This window comes from Epinephelus fuscoguttatus, linkage group LG18 (genome assembly GCF_011397635.1).
Source record: "Epinephelus fuscoguttatus linkage group LG18, E.fuscoguttatus.final_Chr_v1".
NCBI classification, from domain to species: domain Eukaryota; kingdom Metazoa; phylum Chordata; class Actinopteri; order Perciformes; family Serranidae; genus Epinephelus; species Epinephelus fuscoguttatus.
Genome location: NC_064769.1, coordinates 33,895,021 through 33,921,220, shown reverse-complemented (window position 1 = coordinate 33,921,220; position 26,200 = coordinate 33,895,021). Strand labels below are relative to the sequence as shown.

Here is a 26,200-nt window from a genome sequence, read left to right as displayed (position 1 = left end):
CCTTTATTGTGAAACATTTGCAGGAACTTGTTGTGGAGGATTCAGCGACTTGCATAGTTGGCATGCAGTGCTTCAAATGTAGCTCCTGCCATCTGGTGGCACTTTTTACGTTACTACAATAACATTTCGGCTCAGACATGAACAGACACAGTGACTGAAATAATAGTAGTAGTAATAAAAATAGGACTAGAATAATCCGATGACATCATACATGTTGTAAAAGATGACCAAGATTGATTGGTCGCGTACCAACCTGTAGTGTGTCGTGTCTGTTGGCCAAGTCCCGGCTTCACTTTGGGGAGCTGTCCTGTCGTCCATCATCATATACAGACTATGGTATGAACTCTGGGGAGCAGAGGCCAGAGCCCAAGTTCCAACTGTAGTGGTTATACCTATAAAGCAAATTAGTCGTGTGTTGCTAATGAAGTTTGACTAACAATAGCAAAGTCTTGATCTCATTGCTACACGTTGGTTTTACCTATCACTGTTAAATTTGATGTTATTTCATTGTGACACAAGTCAGCTCCAGAAAAATGTGTTTTCTAAACTGACAGATAGTAAGAGGACAAAATGAAGCCAGAAAAATGACCAAAAAATGTCGAAAGGAAAAATCTGCCTCTTTAATTTCTATACCATTTCTTTCTCTCATTAATAGCACTTTTTTTTTTAAGATATTTTTTGGGGCATTTTTAGCCTTCAACGGACAGGACAGATAAGTGCGAAAGCGGGGGAGAGAGAGAGGGAGTGACAGGCAGCAAAGGGCCACAGGCCGGAGTCAAACCTGGGCTGCTGCAGCAACAGCCCTGCACACGGGGCGCCCGCTCCACCACTAAGCCACTGACGCCCCATTAACAGCACATTTGACAGGAAGAATTCTTTGCTTGGTGGATAACAACGCCTCAGTACCGTATAGTGCTGATTGCTTGGTGCTCTTTGGATTGTTAAAGATCATTGACCCTTGGGCTTGATTTCCAAATGCAGGGGACAACCTGAAAAATGCACATCTGTCACGCTAAAAAAAAACAAGCCTGTTTTTACCTACTTGCATATCACACCCCTGAGACTCATCGTAAAATGTTTTCAGCCTGGAGATGTCACTGTTAAAGCTGTTAAGTAAACCACAACATGCCTCTTCAGTCCCAAATGGACAAGTCAAAAACAGTCAAGCTCCTGACGAACTAACTGTCCTCTAACCTGTGACAATAATGGCCAAATTGTTCTGGCATTGTTGGGCTTTACTTTTTAGAACTCATTTAGCTTGAAATCACTTTGCCACAAATCAATTTGGGAAGTGGAGCTCAAACACATCTGTTATTCTTATTGGTCACCTGTGAGTTCTACATTATCAGCCAACCACAGGCCATAATGATCAACGAGCAGGAAGTGTGTTTGTGGTTTAAATGACATCACCACGACCTATTTGTGACCTGCACTCAGGTTGGGTTCAAAAGGTCAGTGGATAACAGCAGGGGTTGTTTGGGAGATGGGGCCATGGAGGAGGTCTATGGGTCATAAAGGATGTTGTACAGTAGTAAGTTAAACGTCTCACTGTGTAGACAGGAAATATCAGGCTCAGCTGGGAATATAGAGATACTTCACTTTGCAAATCCTTAATACACTTGTTTCTGTGAAGTTGTTTTTCAAATCTAATTATACATGTCAGTCTTGCATGCAGTTGCTCGGCTGCACATCCATGATGAGAATCTCCCGTTCCACCACATCCCAAAGGTGCTCTATTGGACTGAGATCTGGTGACTGTGGAGGCCATTGGAGTACAGTGAACTCAATGTCATGTTTGAGATGATGTGAGCTTTGTGACATGGTGCGTTATCCTGCTGGAAGTAGCCATCAGAAGATGGGTACACTGTGGTCATAAAGGGATGGACACAGTCAGCAACAATACTCAGGTAGGCTGTGGTGTTTAAACCATGCTCAGTTGGTACTAAGAAAATCTCCCCCGCACCATTACACCACCAGCAGCAGCCTGAAGCGTTGATACAAGGCAGGATGGATCCATGAAGCCAAATTCTGACCCTACCATCTGAATGTGGCAGCAGAAATCCAGGAGTGGCACCTGGTGTGGTCTTCTGCTGCTGTAGCCCATCTGCTTCAAGGTTGGACAAGGTGTTGTTGCTTCAGAGATGGTCTTCTGCAGACCTTGGTTGGAACCAGTGCTTATTTGACTTCCTGTTGCCTTTCTATCATCTTGAACCAGTCTGGCCATTCTCCTCTGACCTCTGGCATCAACAAGGCATTTTGGCTCACTGGATATTTTCTCTTTGTCAGACCATCCTCTGTAAACCCTAGAGATGCCCATCTGGCACCAACAGAGTCACTTAAATCACCTTTCTTTCTCATTCTGATGCTCAGTTTGAACTTCAGCAGCTCGTCTTCGCCATGTCTACATGCCTAAATGCACTGAGCTGCTTCCACGTGATTGGCTGATTAGCTATTTGCGTTAACAAGTAGTTGAGCAGGTGTACCTAATAAAGTGGCTGGTGAGTGTATATGTGTGTCCGTATGTGCTTTGTGTTTCATTGTGTAAAATCTACAGTATGTTTTCACGTCTTATCTTGTTACTCTCCTTGGCGTTGGGATTCGGAGGCGCGTGCACAGTCACACACATGTATATTCACACCTTTCCTTTCTTATCAAAACACACACCTCCACCCCCCTATTATGCCTCCCCTCCTTCCCCCTACATGTGCTACATGGCGGGGTGTGTGTGGGGTTATGAAAACAGTTAGGCTTAATAATTGATGTTCTGCATTTCAATCAATTTTACCACAGTGTTAGGCTAATTAAGGTTAGCTCCATCCTCCCAGGGGCTGTGCGTGTGTGTGTGTGCTTGTGAAAGAAAGTGTGTGTGTGTGTGTGTGTGTGAGGGAGAGAGAGAGGGTATGTGTGTGTTTTCCTGTTCCTGGGGGCTCCACGCTCCATTTTATATCTGAGAATACATGGGAATTCTCTATTTCAGGAACAAGAGATGAGAGATAGATACTCTCTCTCCTTCGTTCTTCCTCTTCCTCACTCTTTCTCCAGCGCTCTTCCTCCCCTCCCTCTCTCCCCAGGCAGGATCCTAAATGCAATTAACACAGCCGCTTTACTGCCTGCTAATTATTAACACACACTCACATGCACACACCCACCACACACACATACGGTACACACACACACAGAGCGGAAATGATTATTTTATGCCGGACTAATTTAAAGTTCATTGACGATTGTTTTAATTAATTAAATAAGAAAAGTACACACTTTAAAAAACGTCAGGCTGCCAGGCGGGCACTGCAGGCGTTTGCATATGAAGGTAATAATTATCCTCCGTGTGTGTGTGTGTGTGTGTGTGTGTGTGTGTGTGTGTGTGTGTGTGGGGTACCTCACCTACAACGTCGTTTTTGTGTGTGCATCTGTGTCTGTGTGTGCATAGTTCACCCAGCCATCCAACCTTAAGGTGTGTGTGACTGTGTGTGTGTGTGTTAATGAGTCTTTAAACCCTCTCTGCCAGTATTTAACATTAACAGGAATAACTAAAGAGTCCAATTAAGAAGCAGAGACTGCTTTATGTGCAGCAAATTTGTTGCTATGATTAAATAGTCACGGGTGGGCCATGCTTACTGGAGGAGGCCGGACCTCTCCTACTGTAGATCAGTTTAATTTGTTTCTGTATCAGTGATAAATCTGGTGAATGCCACGTACAAATAGTTAGATGCACATTGTGTTTACAAGTGCTGGGTCACCCTCCACACATGCTGGTAACTGCTTTCCTTTTAGATAACAAGAGTGCTGAGTTTTGGTGATTAAGTTCTGTTTCGTACAATCACATTTCCGTTTTCTGTTGTCTCTATCTTCTGTTTTAGACCTTTTTAATAGCGGCACACTTTGTCCTCTAGGGGAGTATCAGGTGATGTTCAGCTCTGCTCTGATGGGTCTTTATCACAGATATTTTGACATGTCACACTCTGCTGAAGAACAGGTGTAAATACTAAAATCCATGATGCCAAAATGTCATTTAGTCGCTTCAGTCTCAGGATCCTATTGTGCATGTTGGTTCGCTGTCACACAGTCATGCACTTAGAAAGGAGTTATTAGGTTATTAGCAGCACCTCCACTTTTCCTCCTTTGACAAGTCAATATATCTGCTGTGAGAGATTTCTATGGCTTTGTATGGCAGGATTGAGAACATGACTGCATTCGATTGAGGTGGGTTAGTTTCAGGGTTTTGGCTCACTGATATTTGCCGGGGAACCAGACAAATCTGCAAGCTCATGTTTTATTTTATTTGCTGTGGAAGATGTGTTTGGTCCCCCTGTGCTTTGGACAGATTTCCAGCAGTTTGAGACATGCTGGGCTGATCACAGCCATTTTTCTAACATGGAGTGTTTAAGATTAAGGCCATTAAGAAGAGTGCTGTTGAGGCATTTTCAAAAACAACCACAATGACTACAGCTGATGTGGAACCTCTTCAAAATTACATTTGGGCATTCTTGACTTAATTCTCACAACTTTCCGTCCTCAGTTTCTGTGCATGCAAACAACCCTTCAGTCTGATGCCCTTTTATGGGAACTGTGGGGTCATTTTCCTGTGCTAATTTGGATCAACTTGTGTGTGCCGTTAACTTACGAGGACAGTTGGATTCAAGAACACAGGAGTACGCAATTCTGCTATTTAAGAACACGCCATGAATCTGTTGTAGACTATTTGTAGGACCTTTCTTAAGAACAAATCTGAGAAAAAAACAAGTAGGATGTTGGTGAAGGAGGCCCAATAAGACTAAAGATACTTCAAGTAGACGTGCACCGATTTATCGGCAGTGCTCGGCCATGACCTGCGACCGGCTGGTCAGTCTAAAATATGCCGATTTAAAACGGCAGTCAAATTCCCGGTGCGCCGCATGATTGACATCGTGTAACATCAGCAGCTTGCACACAAGCACCTGTGCAACTCACGGCTTGGGCGATGTGAGGAAGTGAAACATGGGCAGTTTCTCACCTTAATCATTCACAAACACACCAAAACAGAGAAGGAGAAAGTTGTTAATTGTCCGTGTTAAACTGAACTGCAGAGCTCTCACTGCTGCACTGTGCTGCTTGAAACTGACGAGGCGCGTGTCCATGTGCCGAAGTCTGCGCGCTTACGGGCGGCGGGTCCTGAAGACCTGTGTGAATTTTCCACAGGAGATATTTTTACTTTTTTGTCTATTCAAGAAATTACCCACAAATGCTATACACCGAGAAATATTATTTTATTAATCTATGTTTTTATTTATGTTTGCCTTTTTTACTTATTTATTTTAATACTGTACCTGAAGTTATATTTAAGCAAAAAGGAAAATGTTTCTTAAGCTGTGTCACTGTTTTTGTTTGTTTGTTTGAGATGATTATTGAAAAGCTGGTTGTGTCTTGGTTAAAATGTTCTAATAAAGGAAAGAAAGAAAATATTGTATTATCTTGTGTGCTGTAAAGTGGTTTGAAAAAAAAAAAGAAAGCGGAATCAGCCGTCCAAACACTCGGCCCAAAAAATTGTTTTCGGTGCAAGTCTAACTTCAAGTATTTATTTGATCTTTTCAATGTTATTTATTTTAAATATTTTACCATTTATTGTTGGATTATCTAACTATTCACTTGTTCTATTTCTGTGCTGTTTTACACCTGCTCTGTGAACACTGTATCTCAATGTCATCTCAACCCCTCATGTTCCCTGCACTATGATCCCCTACATGCAGTATATATCAAACTTATAATGAATGATGACATTGCATTATATTATCTGAAAAAGTGTTTCATTGAAAAGGTTGACCCCCAAAACTTCTGGGGGATATGTTGGATAGGCACACATAGACCCCCCAGTATGAACACCATTTCACCCAGACCATGTGTGTGTAAAACCTTGAAGCTTTTGACCTTTAAGAAAATATGTTCCACTCAATCCATGAAGGTATACTTTTAATATATGATGCAGGAGGGACAAATTAAAACTATGAAACATTACTACTGCAATTCCTCCCGGGTTGGGCCCTTTTTGAGTTGAATTAACCTGGATAATTTCTGTCAAAGCCTCTATCACGTCCGTATTGAACAAACTCGAAGGTATATTTTTGGTAAAAGAAGACAAAATTAACTGCACTAACTTTTCATGAGAAGAAAGTTTTGGTGGCTGCACTTCCAACAAGATTTGGCAGAAGTGTTTTATACCAACTGCTAATACACCAGCTCATCGCTGCACCCTGTAGTCTGTTTATAGTTTTCTGTCACTTAAGTTCTATTTGGGCGGGATTAGTTTTACACAGGGATGTGGACTAATGTCAGTTTACCGCAGGATGTCTGTAATATAGATGTCTGAGTTGTATGGGACAAGAAATCTCCGTAATTCTACCAGAGATGGGAGTGGTAACTCAGTTTGCGCCCTGGCGTCACCGCCCTGTCCGCATGTGTGTGCTACGTTGCTTCCTGTAAGCATCAGCTGAAGGATAATAATAATTAATGATTAGCAATATGAAATATTGCCCACGATCAGGATTGTGTGTACACAACGATTAGCAATATGGATTTATATTAGGCCTACCTAACACAACCAGAAGTGTCGTGGCTCTGAAAAGTGCTTTCGTCTCGACCTTCTTGATTGGTCTCCCACGTACAGTAGGGCTATGCCATGGGAGCGTATCTGTGTTTCCCAGGTTCTATGTTCCCCACTTAACCCTGCAAAAAAGGTTCCATGTTCCCCGCTTCCACAAAAAAGGTTCTGTGTTTCCTGGGTTCTATGTTCCCCGCTCAACCAAGAGGGAAACACAGAACCCTTTTTGGTTGAGCGGGGAACATAAAACCCGGGAAACATAGGGATGACCCCTATGCCATCATTAGAAGAATGTCCACTATCACGACTGCCGACAACGCCGAATGCTTCTTCAAGCGCCTCCATCATCGAAAAAATGTTGTAAAGAGGATGTGACGAAATATTTATTAATTATTTTCTTCCCACCTGCCCTGATGTGCTATAATCAGCTGGTACAACTGTGCTATGATTGGCCATCTACACCAGGCGAACCTGGGGTCACATTTATAAAACAATGCGTAGGACTCATACTAAAAATGTACGTACAGACAAAAGCCAAAAATGGTGTGTGCCAACAAAAAATTCAACAATTTCTACAACCAGGCTTCCACCTCACTATCTGCATCACCAATTTCTCGTCTCCAAAATGTTCGTAAGCATGGGTCAAAGTTTCTCCCATCAGGTCTGTTATTGTACGTCACAACTTTTGCGTGGGAGGTGGCGTACGCCTCTTTCAGACCTCGTTTAAAGATGAGATCCCTTCGTCACTGGTCGCTCAGCAGTACACGGCAGGTTGATAACCCATTGATAACACCCCTTGGAGATCGAAAATGAACAGAGAGGTTCAGGACTAATATGCATTTGCGATTTGGTCTTGCAATGTCAGGCTGTACTGTCATGGTTTACTGGAGCACTAAATAAAAATGAGCCATCGTTAATGAAATTTGTTTCACCTGTGCTTCAGAATGTCTGCTGTGAATAAAGTCTAGTCTGGAAACATATTAATTTTTAATTATGCAGATCTTAACCACCTGTGTGATGAGTGAGTTTGTGCATACTGTTGTCGCTTGTTCTGCCCTGAGGTGTTTGTGATGCCTGATAATTGTGAGAATGAAATGCTGTATCGATCTTTTTTTTCGCCTCACCCCTCGTAAGTGTCCGAGGGTGATATTTTTACATTTTAGAAAACTTTCCATGCATTTTTTCACAACATTAGGATTGTAATGATTCTGAAAAGACAGCGTTTGTTGTTTTTAGCATGTGCTAACTATATGAACACTATGAATTACATCATGTGCACTCTAAATTAAAGGCAATTTCTACCCAAAATTGATTTGTTTGAGCTAAATTTCCCTCCGACTGTTCTTTTACCAACTCTCCTTACGACACCATCTGCTCCAAAAGTTAGAGTTGAACCTCTTGCTTTGATTCGCTTCGTTTTTCGCGACCACCTTTGATTGCACGTCATTGTGGGCAACAGTGGTCATAACCACAATGTACGTGAAGTGGACATGGAGAAACACTGAACAAAGAGACATACACTAGAGGACAGAGATGTGTGCTGATTGGACATGTGCTGTGAAGAACTGATATAGTGCCATTCTTATGTTTGATAAGTGCATGTAACCAGACACCAGGTGTGTTTGTTTAATAATGTCAGAAGAATATGATAAAAAGAGGAACCAAACAAAAGAGACAGAAAGACTATAATATAACTAAAAGATGAAAGAGAGTGAATGAACAGTGAAAGGCCTCGGTGCGAACGTGTGTGTGCGTGTGCATGTGGTGGACTCAGGTGTTAAAGTACACTCCCATTACACTCCAGACACAAGACTGGAGATACAGAGCCACCGTCCTCCCACCTCCTGACCTCCCCTCTTAGGCCCTTTTCATTTCATGCTCCTTAACTCCTCTTGTCTCTTTTTTAATCTCCTTACAGCTCTTACCTCCCCGTGCTCCCTCTCGCAGTCCACCTCTTCTTTATATCCACTAGAATTAAGATAAATCCTGTAGAAATGCTGCAGTTCAGATAAATTTACTCGTGAGTTTGACACTTTTTAATCACTGTGAGGTGGAATTTATGGGAAAAACATCCTATTGTAAAGTGCCGTCACTGTTTTGTTATTGAAATAAATAGATATTTCCCTTGTCATTCATGTCCACTGTAGCAACAAAGCATCAATCTAATTTTTATAGCACAGCTGCCATGTTTTTCCACTATATAAGATGCACAGACCGATGACAGGCCAAACAAGCAGCAAATTCAGTCAGGTGTTTTTAAGGTTTTATCAAACCACAATATTAGCAATTCAAGTTGATTTAAAATTCATATGGAAAGAAATCTCTGATGTTGATGATTATTATTCTTTTCAGTAAAAAGAATGTTGCTTTGCATGTTTTCACCTTGCAGGAATACCTTCTTTGGCGTGGCCTGTTTTGGGACATTTTTCAGCATTATCGCCCTATTTAAAACTTTTGCCAGAAAAGTAATCAAATGTATATGGGAGCTATTTGGGGCAGGTTATGTAGCAAATCAGAGTGATGTTGTCATTTAAAGGCACTATATGTAACAATTTCAGTTGTTCTTTGAGACAAACAAATTTTGCAGTCAGAAGTGCGTCCTAGCACGTCTATTTACCTCCATCAGCGTATCTAAGTATGTCCGTAAGCTCCAAAATTCTCATTTACATATACATTGCGACCGGTGTCTCATCATGTATGTGCACCATCTAGAAAATCCAGGTACGTACAGGGACATACTTGAGAAATACGGAATCGCCTTTCGCGTTTTCACTTGTCGGGTTCTGGTTTCCGCCTGCAGGTAGAGTGACGAAAAGCAGCAGCAAGCAGGCTAGTCACAAGTGCCGGTGCGTTTGAAAAAAGGCAACGTGACCTGTGATTTCAAAAAACGCGGGTCAACATCGGGGTAGCCTTTCCCAGGTGGAGAGAGCTGCTGAAGGAGAATCACAGCGCTAACAGCGGCGCTCTTAGCGGCGGCTGTTAGTGCTGTTAGCTGCGCTGGTCGCTAACAGCTGTTAGGACGCAGTGTTGCGCCCCAACAGTCCTACGTTGTAAACACAGCCAGCATGGTGAGGAGGGGGTTTGTCAACTCTCGTCGCGTGTGTCTGTGTAGGAGCCTGAATGAATGCTCCATGTAGTATCAGATGACATGGTTTCATCAATGTTATCATAGCTTTTTGGTACACAGCGGCTACCGATGTTGCAATATGCGTTTGAAACAGTGAGGCACTAGAGTGCGCTATCTGTTTGAATGCAATATACGATCTCAAAACTAGATGGGAGAAATTCCTACACAGTGCCCGTTCAAGTTGTTTACTCATATGACGAATCGTTCGAAAGCTACGCTCCTCGCAATTCCATTAATACTGACCATTTCAAGATCAACCACCACAGTAGGATCGATAAACACTTCTGTCAGACAATAAACAAACAAACAAATTTAATTTAAAGTTATTACTCACCTACGAAGCATAATTTGAATCCACAGATCATATTATCCAGACAGGAACGTCTGCTTACACAATTAATTTCTCGCACACTCCCAGTGATCCAGACCATCTAAACTGAGTAAAATATTTAGTCTAAACACATTATTACATCAGTAGATATCCACAAACTGCCATTGCATCATTACAAAAGTTCATATTTCACCTCATATTATCTATTATTTCTCTGTTCTGTGTGTAATCAAACTGACTGCACAGGTGCCAACATAGAGGTGAAGTCCTTGCCTTTGCATTGACACCTTACTTGAGCTAATAGGAGCTTCCTTTGGCTAATGGTCTTGTAGTCAATGACACCGAAGCTCTGCAGGAAGTTTGGAGTCCTTTCAAATAGACCCTAGAAATAAGAAAATGGAACAAGAGCAGCTGTCAGTGTACTTTGATTTTGCCTTGGATAGGGGAGTTATGTGCATTTAGATGAAGTTTGCAGGATGCAGAGGAATACTCAGAAACCTGTGACACTTTAAATTATTTTACCGAGGACCTTAAAGCTTCCATTTTGAAATTATATTAGTTTTAAGGCTTTAAACTTTTATTGTTTGTTTTTGGTGCAGGTTTTTGCCTTCATTGACAGTACAGCTGAAGATGGACAGGAAAGGTGGGAGAGGGGGAGTGACATGCAGCAAATTGGATCAAATGGAACCCAGACTACTGCAAAGGACCCAGCCCACATGGGACGCTCACTCCAACGGGTGAGGTAAAGTGTTTTGTTTTTTACTTAAGTGCTTGTTTTAATATGAAAGTTCCAAAAAGAAAAAAACAAAATAATTGCATGTGCTGAAGAACAGTTCGGTTATTTTAACTATCTTATTTAAAATTAATTCATGGAACAATTACTGCTGATATGTACCATTAATGTGATATAAAATTACATATGATGTGAAGAATTAATGTTACAAGTCCACAGTTCTTCTCTGGGGACCGTTGAGAGACATTCTGGGAAATGTAGGAAATCACAAAACACTGTCAGTGTGTTCATGCTTCTCTCACTACAGCCTTAATTCACTTACTGTTAATCAGTCTTGTTCAGATATTTGGGTAAATAAAGGAAGACGGGCAACGCTACAGCTCTGACATGAGTAGGTATAGCAGTGGTGTTAATCTAAAAACCACAACACAAACGTTGGTGCTATGGTCACAAACTTGCCCTGGAGGGTCATGGGTGAAATGTCAGCTCTAAAACAAAAAGAGAAATGCTGCTTAATAATCTGGGGAATTTAACTCCCTGGATAAAATCTGAGATAACAAGTCTTGGCGTGATGTTAGATTCAGATCTAAGCTTCAAGTCCCACATTAACAAGGCGATGAAAACAATATTTGTCCACCTCAGAAACATTGCTAAGGTACAACCATTTCTAAATGTAAGAGATGCCAAGAAATTGATTCATGCCTTCATTTCAAGCCGACTCAACTACTTTAGCTGCTTCAAAACTCTGCAGCTCGGCTATGAACCAGAACCAAGAGGAAAGAGCTAGTTTTGTGTCGTTCACGAACGAATTGTTCAAAAGAATGAATCTGTTGAGTGAACGTACTGAACTGAATCACTTCCGGAACTGATTCGTTCATTTCTCAGTTCAGTTGAGCTCAGCAGCGAGCGTGCAGGCCGGGAGTGTAGCTGCCGATTCGGTCTGTGCAAATGATGAGTCATTCAAGAGTCGCGAGGCAGCCAGGGTGCAGGGAGGGACTGCAAATCACTTGGTGAACGAGTCACTCAGTGAATGACGTAACCCCGATCCCTGAGTGATTCAAATCATTTCTTCTCAGCGAAACACTTTCATAGGGACCGTTTTCTCCAAGCTAACGGCTAATGTAGCCAGGAGTCAAGCCACATGAACACAATCACACACCTCCCCATTGTTTTAACAGACTTAGTTTCCAGATAAACGCACTTAAAATGTTAGGCTGGCCAGTAATGAGACTCAGCGATGCAGGGCATACGCAGCTCAGCCATGTATCAGTTCAGTGAGTCGGACTACGCAGTACACAGACAGGGCTCCTCCCGCCAAGCACTGAACGATTCGGTGAACGAATCTTTTGAACAAATCTTTTTAATGAGCTGATTTCTAGTGATTCAGTAACATCTAAAGAACTGCTTTGCACACCACTAGAGAGAGCACATCAGGCCAGTCTGAGCTGCTCTGCACTGACTTCCTGTTACATTGAGAATTGATTTTAAGCTCCTCCTCCTTGTATACAAAGCCCTACATGGGCTGGGACTGAGCTACATTGCTAACTCCCTTGTTAACTATTTGCCTCCTTGAACACTGCTCATCTGCTGCTGGTTTATTGGAGGTTCCCAGCAACAGACAGAAGATGATCGTGGATGCAGCCTTTGTCACTTAGCTACGGAACACACTACCTACAGATATCAGGGAAGCTAGCTCGCTAAATATTTTTAAAGAAAGCTAAAATCGTATCTGTTCACTTTAGCCTTTAACTAGCTCTGATTTTCCAGATACAGGTCTGAAACTCTTTCTATTTACGCTTCACGCTGCTGCAACTAAAAAAAAATCTATCTCTATTTATGTCCATTTTGTCTGTTTTCATGTGACCCACTAAGCATGTATACTGCCCTTATTTTAAAGTATGCATTTCTTGTATGAAGGATGCTATATAAATGAAGTTTATTATTTTTATTACGATTAAAATATCCACTGCGATATAACCTTACTGTTAAATATTAAAAGTACACCTAAAAAATTTTAGTAACAGTAACATTAATCACTTTTAGACATGACATTTATTGATATATACATTGAAATACATTTGTTTTCTTGCATATATTGTTTTTTTTTACTTTATTTGTCAGCAACTGATTCACATTTTTTCTCATATTTTGAACTTATAGATAAAATTTGCACGAGCATACACACCTTCTGTCTTCCTTTTTCTTGTTTCCTTTCTTTAGTACTAAATTTTGTCACTTTATTTATTCACTATATTATTTCCTTTAGTGCTCCTGTGTCTGTTTCTTGTTTCTCCCTCCATCTGTTTTCACCATCCTCCTCTCATCACCTCTCCATGTCGCCTCGCCCTTCATAGAAATAACTGTATTTCCTATTAATTCACCTCTTATTTCCTCATTGTGGCTGTCACTATTAAACACAGAGGCGCTGCAGCGGGGCAGCAGGAAGACATGGGGTCCGGGGGTGGGGGTAAGGCCTCAGGCCTGAGGGCACAGAGCCATACTGTGGGGTTATGGTGTGTGTGTGTGTGTGTGTGTGTGTGTTCATTTTGTTCCTGTTATTCTCCTCTCTCCTGACCACCTTTTGTGGACGAGCGTGCACGTTGGACTGAATGCATGAATATGTGAACGAGTGTCACATATGGGGGTGTATTTGTGCACATGCTTGTGTGCATTTGTGTGAATGAACGAATGTGTGTGGTGTGTCTGTGCGTGCGTGTGTGTGTGTGAATGGAGGCCCCTTGGCCAGGCCATACGTTATTGATGCTCCCGCCTCGGGGTACGTCGGGGGAAATGGATGTGTGCGTGTGTGTGGGAGTTGTGCTTGCGTGCGCTTGTGTGTGAGTGTGTGTGTACAGGGGGGTCACGTTGTGTCGTCAAACGGCGGCTGGTGAAAGATGGCCAGCGCTGATATGATCAGTCATCTGTTGATCAAGATGTACTGCTGCCGCCTCGTCGCAGTTTCTCTCTTTGAAATTCACTGTTAACTCGGTCTCTTTCACTACGCTCTCCCCGTCTCTTTCTCACTCTTTGTCTCTGTCCTCGTGTCTCTTTTCATTTGTCTTTGAATTCTACTGTTGCTTTCCTTTTTCTCTTCATGTTTTTAATTTTAACGGACCTTACTGTGAGTACGTGTGGCATGTTTTCAAAGCTGCAATGAAGAAATAAATAAATTTTGGGAGAAATTGGGGAGAAATGAGCTGAGTAAACACGGCAACAACATGAACGAAAAGTACAGTGAAAAATATGTTAATTCTTTTTCTCCAGCTTTGCTTTTCTGGGTTTTTTCTTTCAAACACCTCAGTATTTCTTCTCCCTATCTCTGCGTATGTTTCACCCTCTGTCTTCTGATCCCTCTGTCACTCACTGTAACACAGTCTGGGTATTGTCTTGTGTGTCTGACGTGACTTTGCGCTCTGACAGTATTGATGTCCACATGTGTCGTGCGTCTGCGTGTCTTTATACTCTGCATTTTTCCCCCCCTTACGTCGCTCAATATTGCTCTCCGCTGTCGTCTCTCTTCTCTCCTGCCTCTGTCTCTTTCACCCCGGTCTTTCTCTTCCTTTCATTAAAGTGTCACATTACATGCACACACAGACAGGAAACAGGAACACACAATCACAATTACATACTGCGTAACTCGTGCTGATGTTCCAGTGCACATACACACCGTCAAAGAGTGAATCACAGGCACATACTGTACAAGACACATACACACACACGCACTGTGGTGAGTAGGTAATGTGCTTTAGAAACAGTGGTTAACTGTAAAACACCAGTCTAAAGTGCTCTGCTCTGTGGTGAATAGCTAATGGACTTCAGAGAGTTTGGTTTTTTAACCTTAAGGCGCTGTTGTTTTCTGTGGTTAAAAGATATGGAGTTTTATTGTGTGGTTAAGAGCTGCGTGTGTGTGTGTGTGTGTAATACTGCAGGTTGATTGTTATGTATTCTGATTTAACAAACAAGCACAGACTCTAAATGACTCAAGTCTCTGTCTGGTGTTTTGCAGGTTTGAGGAGTATAAGTCCAGCTCAGCTCAGGTTGTTGCGTAACGCCTGCAAGTAATTGACGATTAAATAAGCCTCCTGTCTTGTCTGGAAAAGAGTGTCATTTGTATGTAGTTTGATCTCAAGCCATCATTTACATTTCTTCTTTAAGAGGCAGCTCAGTGATTTATTGTTTAGCCCTGCCTCCTTTAACTCTGCTGCATGGGGCCTTTCTGTGTGGAATTTGCGTGCCATTTTTGCGGGTCTGTGAACGCAGCACAGGCGGAGCTCTCCATGAGTTTCTTTTCTTCAGCAGCAGTTTAACTGTGACTCGCAGGGTGGATAATTGATCTGTCGATCGGTTCACAGCTGATCAGATCAGATCAATGGATGAGAGGAGCAGCTGTTTGTGACTGAAAGCAAACGTTTGGACGCAGCAGAATGGACATTTAAGTTGCTCTGCTCCAAGTATGCTCTGTGCTCCGACAGTGTGGTGCTATAAATAACCGACTGCCACATATATATATATTCCACCAGCGCTCCTAATGAATGTAACAGCTCCGAATGTAGAAAATCTAGTTGTGGCGGCAGATGTTTTAATCATGGCAGGCTGCCACAGATAAATGAATGTGTGAGAAACCCTGTGATAGTCACCTCTCTCCTAGTGCACTGGGACATGCTCCACCCCCCTAAACAAATGCTGTGTTCGAAATAACTCCCTCATTCTTTCATTCTTTCACTCATTCATTCATTCACTTCTCTCCTAAATAATGGGCACTTAATAGTTTACTCAACAGTGAGCAGTAAATTAAGATTTCTTACTAATCATCATTTTGCGTCATCATCGACAGGCGGAGACTCAATTAGTGCTGATGTTTGCATCTGTAAATGGGGGGCATTATATTGTGGGATTGTTGCACATATCATGAGCACTGCTCCTTTTGTTCTATTGTGGCATTTTTGTGTGGGCCCTGGAGTAAACAGGATGGATTTCATATTTAAAAACACTCGTATACAAGATGGAGTGATGCATTTTCTCCACAGAACATGAGCTGTTGTCAGAAATGTCTTTCTTCTTGCTGACCAGCTCACAAATGTTGACATAAAGCTCACTGCACGTCTGGTCATGCTTGTCATTGCTATGATCTGTCATGGTTGGCATGCAGTCCACAGCAGAAAGTTTTTTTTTCTCGGGAAAATTATGTTATTGAAATGTTATGATTTTTTTTGTCAGTAAAGTCAGTTTGTTTCAAATATTCCGTACTCAAACTGATGAGTGTCTTGTCTCTTGATACCATCAGCCAGGGGCGTAGCGCTGAATTCTGGATCCTCTGGGTCCTATGAATAAACAGTCTCTGTGGGCCCCCCACCCTTCCTCTCTTGATCCATGTCTCTCTCATGCACTTTTCTTTCTTTTTCTGTTTTTTTTTTTTTTTTTTTTTTTTTTACAAATTCAGTTTGCTTTCTTTCCCTTTCCTTTCTTCTTCTCTTTTCCGGAACTCTACTTTTTACCTTTCTTGGGTAAAAGACAAGACAGTGTACATTGGTGCTCCAGCATCATAAGCAGTCACTCACTCAGCTTTAGCTTCATTTCGAGATGGATCCTAGTGCAGGGACAGACTAAATCATCTGCACCTTTAAGTTGTTGAGAGGAGCCTGAGCATCCACTATTTTTTGATACAAAGTTTATTCTTTCAAGTGATTTACTCAGCCAATTTTAATTTAGTTATAGCACTTATTTATTGAAAAAAAACTGCAAACAAAAACCATTTCATTCCAGGCTTTTCAAGGGCCCTCCTCCTATTTGGGCCCTCGTAGTTACTGTTAAGTTACTAGTAACGTGTTACAGTAATATCACTTTTTCCAGTAGCAAGTAGTGTAATGAATTGTTTAAAAAATTTCAGTAGTAATATTACAGTTATCTCAAAACCAAATAACTCCTTACAATGTTACTTTTGTTGTCAGGTCACCACTGACTTGAAATACAACAATCACGTCAGTGGAATAATTTTCGTAATCGTCGCACTGCGCAGGCACGTCACAAAGCAGCAGGCTTATTAGGAAAATGGAAACGCTTACCTTAGTGGCTGGAAATACTCCCATTACTTTCCCACCACTGTTTCTGCAGGTAGTCGTATTAAAACTCCTCGCACCCTCCGTTCTGAAACACCTGCTACGACCGACAGCACAGCAATGTGAAGCTGCAGGAAATACACCCACCAAGGGTGAGCCTTCCTTGGCCGCGGACGTCAGCCTGTCGCCCTACTCTTGCTATACAACCAAAACTGGATTTTAATCATGGACAGCTGCAGCTACAAAGAAGTAATGCAGCTTGTGGCCGGATGTGTTGTGGATGAAATGTTGCCCGTCTGTCAGGCAGAGTGTTGGGAAAAAAGCCTACAGGTCACAGGCAACTGAAGACCTCCAGATGAAAAAAAAAATCATTTGCAATTGATCTAGCCTTAGCTACACTTACTTATATTACATTTGTAGAGTAACGAGCCCAACACTGGTCATCAGTCCAACTTTCCCTCCACTATGACACTCCTGCCATCAGCCCCTTGGATTGAACCTGGCAGATTTGTCTCTGGGCCTCAGAGAACTCGATCTTAAGTGGTACAGCTGAATGTTCTAATAGTTAAAAGACTGATCTTGTTCAGTTTTAATTGACTGCGTTCAGTTTTAAATGTCCTTAAAAATAGAACTCTGACATTCTTTATAAGTGTTTTTGTTCTTGTGAAACTGTGTTGATATATAGATATGCTGCTGTGTATTAAATATATGGGTATACTGTAGATACGTGCTGTTGTTCATCAATGCAAAGGCTCAATTCTCTATATTTACACTTTACATTACAGTGAGTGTGTGTACGCAGAGTATATACCGGCACATCATCGCATACATCTTCTTAAATCACTCACATTTGCGCCGGTGTTGTTTTCTGTGGGAAACAGATAATGTCTTTACAATGTGTGGTTAGAGTCGAGACCAGCACAGTTCACTGTGCACCGACCCCAGCTGATACATAATGTAACAGCACTGACCACACTGATGTATTAGTGGACTAAATGACTGTATTAATGGTGCTCAATGCCAGGAGGAAGGGAGGGAGGCACTAAGAGGCCTGAAAAGTGCTTTAAATGAAGGTGTGGAACAGTGATTGGCTACGATGGGGAAAGTGTGTGTGTGTGTGTGGCTGTGTGTGTGTGTCCTAGAGTGTTTGAATCTTTGTACTTGTGAGGACCAAATGTTTAGATAGATCAGGGAATCCATCACAAGTGAGTACACTATTCAAAGAATTACTTTTTAAAGGGACAGTACTGCAACATTAGGTATTCCTCATCTGGCAGAGGTGAAATGTCTGATTTGACATCACTAATTGTATCATATTGGTTAACAGATATGGTTGTGTGTATGCCGTTTGACATTTGTAAAGGCTTCATCCATTACTGTGCATGGTGTCAGAATCGTGCAACAGAGAGAAAATTGAGTGTTGACACTCACACTAATGGAGTGGTGAAAGTGGTTCAAGTAAAGTTCAAGTAAAAGCTACAGTGGGTTTGATTTCGTTGCTGCTCTTAAATCTTTCAGGGTTAACATGGGAAGCTGTCAGAGCTCAGCTAACCAGCTAACCTACCAAAAGTGTGTCAGTATGGTTTGTCTCATGCCAACCAGGCAGACGATACACTGACCCCTTTGTGTAAAGGCCCTGACACACCAAACTGACAGTCAGCCGTCGGTCAAAGTTGGACTGTTGGTGAGCATCTGTTGCCCTAGTGCTGGTGCTCAGCTGTGCACCTTGATCAGCATCTTGTGTTTTTAATGTGCTAACTGGCATCAAGACAGTCTTCAGATTTCCCTTTTTGAATGACGATTACAAACTACTACTGTCTGCTGGTGTGGAGAGTTATTTCCTCTCACGCAGGTGCAGAACGTACGTGCTGGTTGACTGTCGGCTGTAGTCTTTGCGGTGTGTTCATGTGCAACTTTTTTGGTCGAGACACAGCAATGTCAGGGGATGCAGGAGGGGTACTTAATTGCCGCTAGTTCTCTGAAGTCGGTGTGGTGTGTCCGGGTCGTAAAAGCAAGTTTGCTAATCCTTTCTGCCAGTGAAGAATATTAGTGTCCAGTGAGGGGGGGTTGTCTCAAATGTTTACCATTGCCTCTGGGTCATTAGCTTGTTGAGGGGTGCTGTGGTCGTCTGGTGGCATTACCCTGCGGTGGTGTACGATTCCAGTATGAGAAGCAGACAATTCCGCTGTCTCATCATCTCTCCTTGTAGCACAAGTATATTATAATTAATATATATATTTCTAAGTGTTTAACTGGGTCAAAATTCTTATTGTCGTTAAAGTGTGTACTAGTGTGTGTGTGCCTCTGTCTGTAATCCTGACATGTCTGTCTGCTTCATGTCATTGTATTTGTCCCCTAGACGCGTAACATTATCTTTAACACTCATTCACCCCACTCCCCCTCTGTTCCCCCCTTTCCTTTCCTCCTTCCTTGCTCCCTCTCCCTCCCTCCTTACCTCCCCCGTCCCCAATTTTCTAACATTCATCCATCCTTCATTCCCTCCTCTCTTCAGCCCTCCCTTCCTCCCTTACTTCTTCAGTGTCTGGCCCGAGTTGTAAACAACTGTCATATCTGGCCTTCTTAAATAGCCTTCACTGTTGCGCCAGCGTGCACACACACACACACACACACACACACACACACACACACACACACACACAGGCACACACACACGCACGGCCATATCTCATCAATGTTTCAGAGGGAGGGCTGAATATCGGCTAGCTATACCCCATACCTAGTCCTCACTTATTTACATCCGGCTGCCCCCGCGCCACTGAAACCTCAACAGCAACATCAATGATTCATCAGCCAATGTTTTAGCAAAATGCATGTCTCCTCTGTCGATACGGAGGAGGAGGGAAAGAGGACGAGGAAGGAAGGAAGGAGAGAAAGACGGTGAGGAGAGGGAAGAGAGAAAAGGAAAAGAAAGATGGGAGTTGTAAGGATGAGAGAAGTAAGAGGGATGTAGATGATAGGGAGGAGAGATTAAAACAAGCAGAAAGCAGGAGGAAGTGAGGAAGAAGGATGGGTTGCAGAGAGGAAGGAGGAAAGAAGGCAGAGTGGGGTAGGAAGGAGACAGAGCAGGAGAGACCTGTGAACATTGAGGATAATAACGAAAGAAAAGTAACAGGGAAAGGATTGCAAGATAGAAAAGGTGAGTTGGGGAGAGGGAATGGAAGAGGGGAATGAAATGAGAAGGGAAACTGAACGAAGGAAGGAAGGACAAGGATATTAGGGATCAAGGAGAAGGGATGCACGAGAAGGATAGACGAAGGAAGTCTGGACAAAGGGGGAAAAGGAAGGACAGAAGAGGAGAGGAATGATGAAAATGGAAAAGAGCACAGAGACAAGGGAGAGGAGATTGAGACAACAAAAAGAGAAGAGGAGCAAATAGGAGATATCAATGCATCCTTCTCGTCCCTCCTCTTCCTCCCACCTCCTCCTCTCTTCCCCTGCTTTTTTTTCTTTTCAGTGTCCAACACTCGATCCCTCCTTTACGGATGAAACATGGTCTTTTTTATCTTATTTTTGTCAGAAATCAATGACATTCTGCAGACACACACAGACAGGGGAGTCCGATATGTCTTTTACTCTTTAGATTTCAGTAGAATATGACCCCGCTCTCCTCCTGGGGCTTTAAAGGAGTTCACAGACATTTACACATTGATTTTAAAAATGTACCTGCGTTTTGAGATTGCGGTATGTGTGGTTTTGCAGTGTACGGTTACATAAGACACAAGACAGAGAGTGTCTGAAGCCATATGGGCAGGAAGGACTCTGCCAGTGCAGTGTGTAAGAAAAGGCAGCGACCATTTACCTTTGAGTATAAGTCTGGTCCACTTCCTCTTTCTATTTTGGATCCTTTATTCAAAGTCAAGTGGTATTAGTTATTCATAATGAGACTGATAAGTGGAACACTATAAGAGAGGTGAGCACTTTTTCAACTTTTTCAAGTGGGAAAGATTTTATGTAGAGCTGGATCAGTTTGTCTTTTATGAATGATCTCACTTAGTTTTTTTTCCCCTATTGAAATACATTCAATAAAGTATTCATTTGAACTGTTAATCCAACATATGTTATAGATATTAGATATATAATATTGATTGAATGTTATAATTTCCCATTTGTTTTGCTGTAGCTTGGTGGCTTTTGACTAATGACCGGCCTGGTGAAACAACAGAGGGGGCAGGGTTGGGGGTGGGGTTAGGGAGATGTCAATGTCACTGTCACTGTCAACGAGGTCAGAGAGAAGAATACGTGAGAAGACGGAGGTGGTGATAATTCAGTCAGAGTTAGCCAAAGGTGAATATAAGGTCGCTTTGCAGGCAGGGAGAGAAGGAGAGGGAGCAGCCAGGCTCCTTACTGGGCTCCCTGTCCTTCTCTGATGGGGATATACAGTGTGAAGAGTCAGTCAGTCCGATCCACTCAGCTAGTCCATTTTCCACTGCTGACTTGTGCTACCAAGCAGCCGGTGTGTCCTGGGCGTTAGAAGCCGACTAATGCTTTTTGGACGGGTCGGTCTTGGTCAGGCTCGGGCTCAGTATTTTATTTCATGATCTCAGACCGGCTTGGTTTGGGTTTCAGCTCACATGGGTCTGTTTAGTTTCGGTTGTATGTTTTTCGACTCATAGAGAACTCTACTCTTAGGCTCCCAGATAATGTTTTCTTTTGCCTTCTGCTTAGAAGGGGTGAATTTACAGCTCACGGTGACTTAATACTTAACAGTCTCTTGCTTTCGTTTGATATCCAGTGTCGGCAAAAAATGTTGTTGCACATTTCCGGTCTATGGTTAGCGCAGTTAGTTTGTTTACTGCCACAGTGAACGTCCTGCCAAACCCCATTCAAACTCTCAAACTCTACATGGAAAAAAGTAATGGACAGTCAAATATTTGTACAAAACAGCCAGATCTGATTGGACTGGCAGAATCCTGAATCAGGTACAGTCCTAACCAACAAATTCTCACTCAGACCAAGTCACAGATCGACGTTTGGTCATTGAGTTTCCACATCCAGATACAGTGCAAGGTACCCTGGGTACGTTGGTTGTTGACATTCTGGGACATCGTGTCAAGTTCTGCCTGTTACATGCATTGTCTTCTTTCAAAATACACTTGTGGTTTTACAGGAAATGTATAATTTCCACACAGTCTTTTTCAAATTAAACACACTACTTCGGTACAACACCACGAATTGACATCTTTTTTCCTTCAGCACTCGCACGTGCTTAGGTTTAGGCAACAAAAGCACGTGGTTGAGTTTGGCTTCCTCCGGGAAACAAACACCGGCCTCTCGGGGGAAAGTCGGTGGTTGTTGGACCCATTCACCACATCTCCCGCCCACCCTACTTGGACTTTTGCTACCTTAACTTTTGTTCTTGTCCCACTGCATTTCCCCCTAACGCATCTGGGCACCATTAACGTATGACGGAAACCGGCCAACTGAAAATGACAGGTTTTTTGGCGGTGTCTGATGCCGTAAGTCACTGCCCAAACACCAGATTTCAACGACTTTGGAGAGACCAGGTTGTCCTAACCTATAATAACAGAAACAATCATTGGGAAAAATTTATTTGAGGTGTATTTTGAGTTTTCGCCCATATTCCAGCTGCTAACAAGGAGGGGGTGGGGTTTCTGAGCAATACTACAGCCAGCCACTAGGGGGCGATAGAGATGTTTCCACTTCATTTTTGAAGAGCTGTCATGTCATCCATCTTTATATACAGTGATCAGGTTTTTTGTCCAAATGAAACAAGGTATAGACTCGTACAAAAGTAATCCCTCTCGATCATCACGTGTGACCCACTGGAAGTGTGTGGCGTCGTCTGTATCTGCAGAGACTCTGCCCTCTGCCTGTTTTTGTTCTCACTTTGCTATGTTCTGGGCACGATGTGCAGCTAAGGCCGGGACTTAATAAAATGGTTGTGACCAAGTGCCAGACTGTAGGCAGCAGGCATCCAAGAGGAAGCTATGAAAATCGCAGACACAGCAGTGAACAAACACACATAACGGGAGTGAATCAGTGTTTGGCTTTTACTTCACTGGTGATATTGTTTAGAAGCAGTAAGCAACAATTCCTGCATAATTCATGTATGAACTGTGATTTTAACCATAGGACAGGGTCCTCCGGAGCAGAAGGGACATAAAGACAAACAGAGAGACAGGCAGAGAAAGAGGAAGACAGAGGGTTAGTTGGCCTTGACTTTGAGGAAGAGTTGTTTCAGGGTAACAAGGACGAGACACCGCTGCTGTGTTTTTCTCTCCCTCTCTTTCTCCGTCGCTCTTTTTCTGTCATTTGGCGCCCAGGGTGAAATTATGATAATAAGAGAAAGGAAAAGCTATTACTGTGGCTGCTCTCTCATTATGTAAATGATATTAAACAGGCCCTCTGTGTGTGCTATGTGTGTGTTTCTGGTGTGTACGCAAGCCCGAGCAGCTGAGCAGCCAGGTGCACATGCACTGCCTACATGTTTTTCCATGTTTGTGCTGCTGTGTGTGTGTGTGTGTGTGTGTTTGCATGCATGTGTGTGTGTGTGTGTGTGTGTTTGTTTGGCTGTTTGTGCATGTGTGGGCATGTTTTAAAACGTCTTGCTCCAAATGAGTGTGTATGTGTGTGCGTGCGGGTGTCTGTCCTGGGGCTATGGGTGCTAATCTCCACACAGTGATTACAAGGTGTCAAACTCCCCCACCTTGATTATGACATGTTAATTACACACTGTGTTTCCACCTGCTCTGATGACACAACACACACATTGAAAGGTGTACTGTACGTATGTGTGACTTTAGATGTGCATGTAGCATTTGCGCACGAGCATGAGATGATTGTGCAGTTGATGGAGAAACTGTGCATAGCATGAATATGGGATATCTGAGCTTGGGTGTGTGTCTGTGTGTTTAAAACTATATTTTATGTCATATTTTTTACTACTGATGATTTGTATGTTTGAGTGATATTATATTTAAAATCTATTCTAATCAATTTCTTCACGTTGTTCCCAGTGTCTGCACACAGTTACACAGTTGGAGGTTTTTTGACTCATTTGCTTTCTCCAGGTTGTATATGTACAGCCTCTGAATGCTGACATGTCATCTGCACCCCACAAACATACTGGCAGTGTTGCTTTTTATTGTGTATTGAGGCCTTAAACTTTATCTTGTCCTGGTTTTGGCGCTTCAGACCATGATGTTATTAAAGTGAACTGGTTTACCGTCTTTGAAGTATAAATGTTCTGTCTCTCTCTGGTATCTTTTGCAAATTAGTGTTTTCATACGTGTGATCGTTAATCACCGGACACCTGCATAAAATAATCCACCCAGCCTTACTCAGGCTGGGACATATTTATAACCATGAAAGATTGATTGTTAAAGTAAAAAGATTTTCATTTAAATGCATTTCTGTTACGGTAAGTACTGCATTGCTTTCTAGATCTCGGAATTACAAGATCAAGATGTTGTGATTATGAAGAAAACTGGAAATGCATGAAGTCACATCCATGAAGCATCCAGTATTGGATCAACTGCACTGCCACTGCAGGAAGAGACTGTTTCTCTTTCCGGGTTTATAGTCTCTGAGCAGCAGGGGGGATTACATGGATGGACCACAGGGCAGAGTCCTGCGCTGGGCCTGGTACCTGCAAAAATATGAACTACACGCAGGCGGGCAGTGAATGAGAACGAAAATATATTTTTCATTTTTCAGAATAAAACAAATGAAAAGATGTGCAGTATATGTGTAATATTTTGACATCTAAATCACTATTGTCAAGCCACAATTCCTTTTATTTTGAAAGTCAATCTTTGACCCCGTCATCATATTCGTCACTGACGTGGAGGACACCAGCGATAAAACTTTGCAGCAGAGGATCAGGTGGCAGCCTACATAGAGAACAAGACACCAAAGAGGGATCATTTTGAGGTTTTATGGTGGTGGAAGACGCATGCTTAAATATTTCCTAACCTGGCAGTGATTGTGTGGAATATTCTCATCATCATCCTGGCATCGAGTGCAGCGAGTGAAAGAGACTTTTCCTCCGCTGGATTTGTAATTCAAGAACGGAGAAGTTATGTTAATGAGAGTGACTTTAGTCTGTGTTCATTTAATTACGGCTGCAGGTTGGGTCGTGTCATCAACTTTTATTAATGGGTGCGGCTTTGACTTAATGATGGGTAACTGGTTGGTTCTGGTACTGAGCTGAGTATGGGCAGGTGCCGGTTTTCAAAAATGGACCCGTGCAGGACTCTGCCATGGGACACATCCATGATCGGGCTAGCTAGCAGCACTCTCTTTCAATGGCGCTGACAAGCAGTAGGCAGGCAGCCCATCATCAGGCCTTGACATCAGGCAACCTGCTTTCATGGAAGTTGGTGCGGTGTCATCTAAAGTGGGTTAGAAAAAAACACTAAATGTCTATTACCGACTCATGGCAGTTACTGAAAGTCAATTGTAAAAATTCCAAGTTGACAGATTGTAAAATGACTTTCGTGTTTTTATAATGATCGTTCAATAACTATAACCAAAATAATTTTGTTTAAATTTTTAAAACTTTCTAAAGTAAAAAGGGAAAAAAGTGTAACTCTACAGTGACAGCCCTTTAACCAGTCAGTTGTTCAGCTGTTAAATTGTTATTAAGCAAACAGGAATAGTAAAAGATAATACAGTAGCATAAAAAAAACCATAGGTAATCATGTGCAAACAGCTTTTGAAATTGTTTATTTTATATTTGACAACCACCGTCGCATCATCGAGCCAGTAATAAAATGCAGAACTGCATTAATAATCAATAGTCATTGTTTCACCTGATTTCACACACAGTAAATTGCCTTTAAGCAAATCACACAGGGAGCCGTCCTGAGAAACTAATTACAATGTTCTTTATGTGATTATGAAATTTTTTGACAAATATTGACAATCGGCTGAGCTTTACAGTTTCTACGTCTCTCTCTGTTCTCTCTCTTTGTCTCGCTGTCTTTTTTATATTTGTGCTTGATTGCATATGCACTTTAATATGTTGCTGCTTTTATTTGTGTCTGTGTGTGTGGGTGTGGGTGTGTGAGTGTGTGTGTGTGTGTGTGTTTGCTCGGTGGTCTGTCCTACTCTACTCTATTGCTTGTTTATATGCTTCATACCACAGGTCCTCGGGGGTTTATAAATATTGATCGTTACAAAGGATGGATAGATGCTTGATAGCCTGTCCAGGCCCTGGGAATACACACACACACACACACACACACACACTTCTAAACCCCTCTTTCCGAGTAGCCACAGCCCAATACAATCTCTCTCTAATTTGTTACGTTGACTCAGAAAACAAAAAGCAGTGTTTTAAATGAAAATGAGAGCAACACCTTCATCAACAGCCTTTTTATTTTAGTGCTCC

General features: G+C 42.3%; 1 protein-coding gene across 1 annotated transcript in view; it reads left to right on the top strand.

Moving 5' to 3' along the window:
• skor2 (SKI family transcriptional corepressor 2) overlaps positions 1-26,200 on the top strand; it is a 167,665-nt gene that overhangs the window by 6,456 nt on the left and 135,009 nt on the right. The window contains exon 2 of the mRNA XM_049603630.1: positions 10,635-10,777. The gene's annotated coding sequence lies outside the window, so the exon portion shown is untranslated. The remainder of the gene's footprint in view (positions 1-10,634; positions 10,778-26,200) is intronic.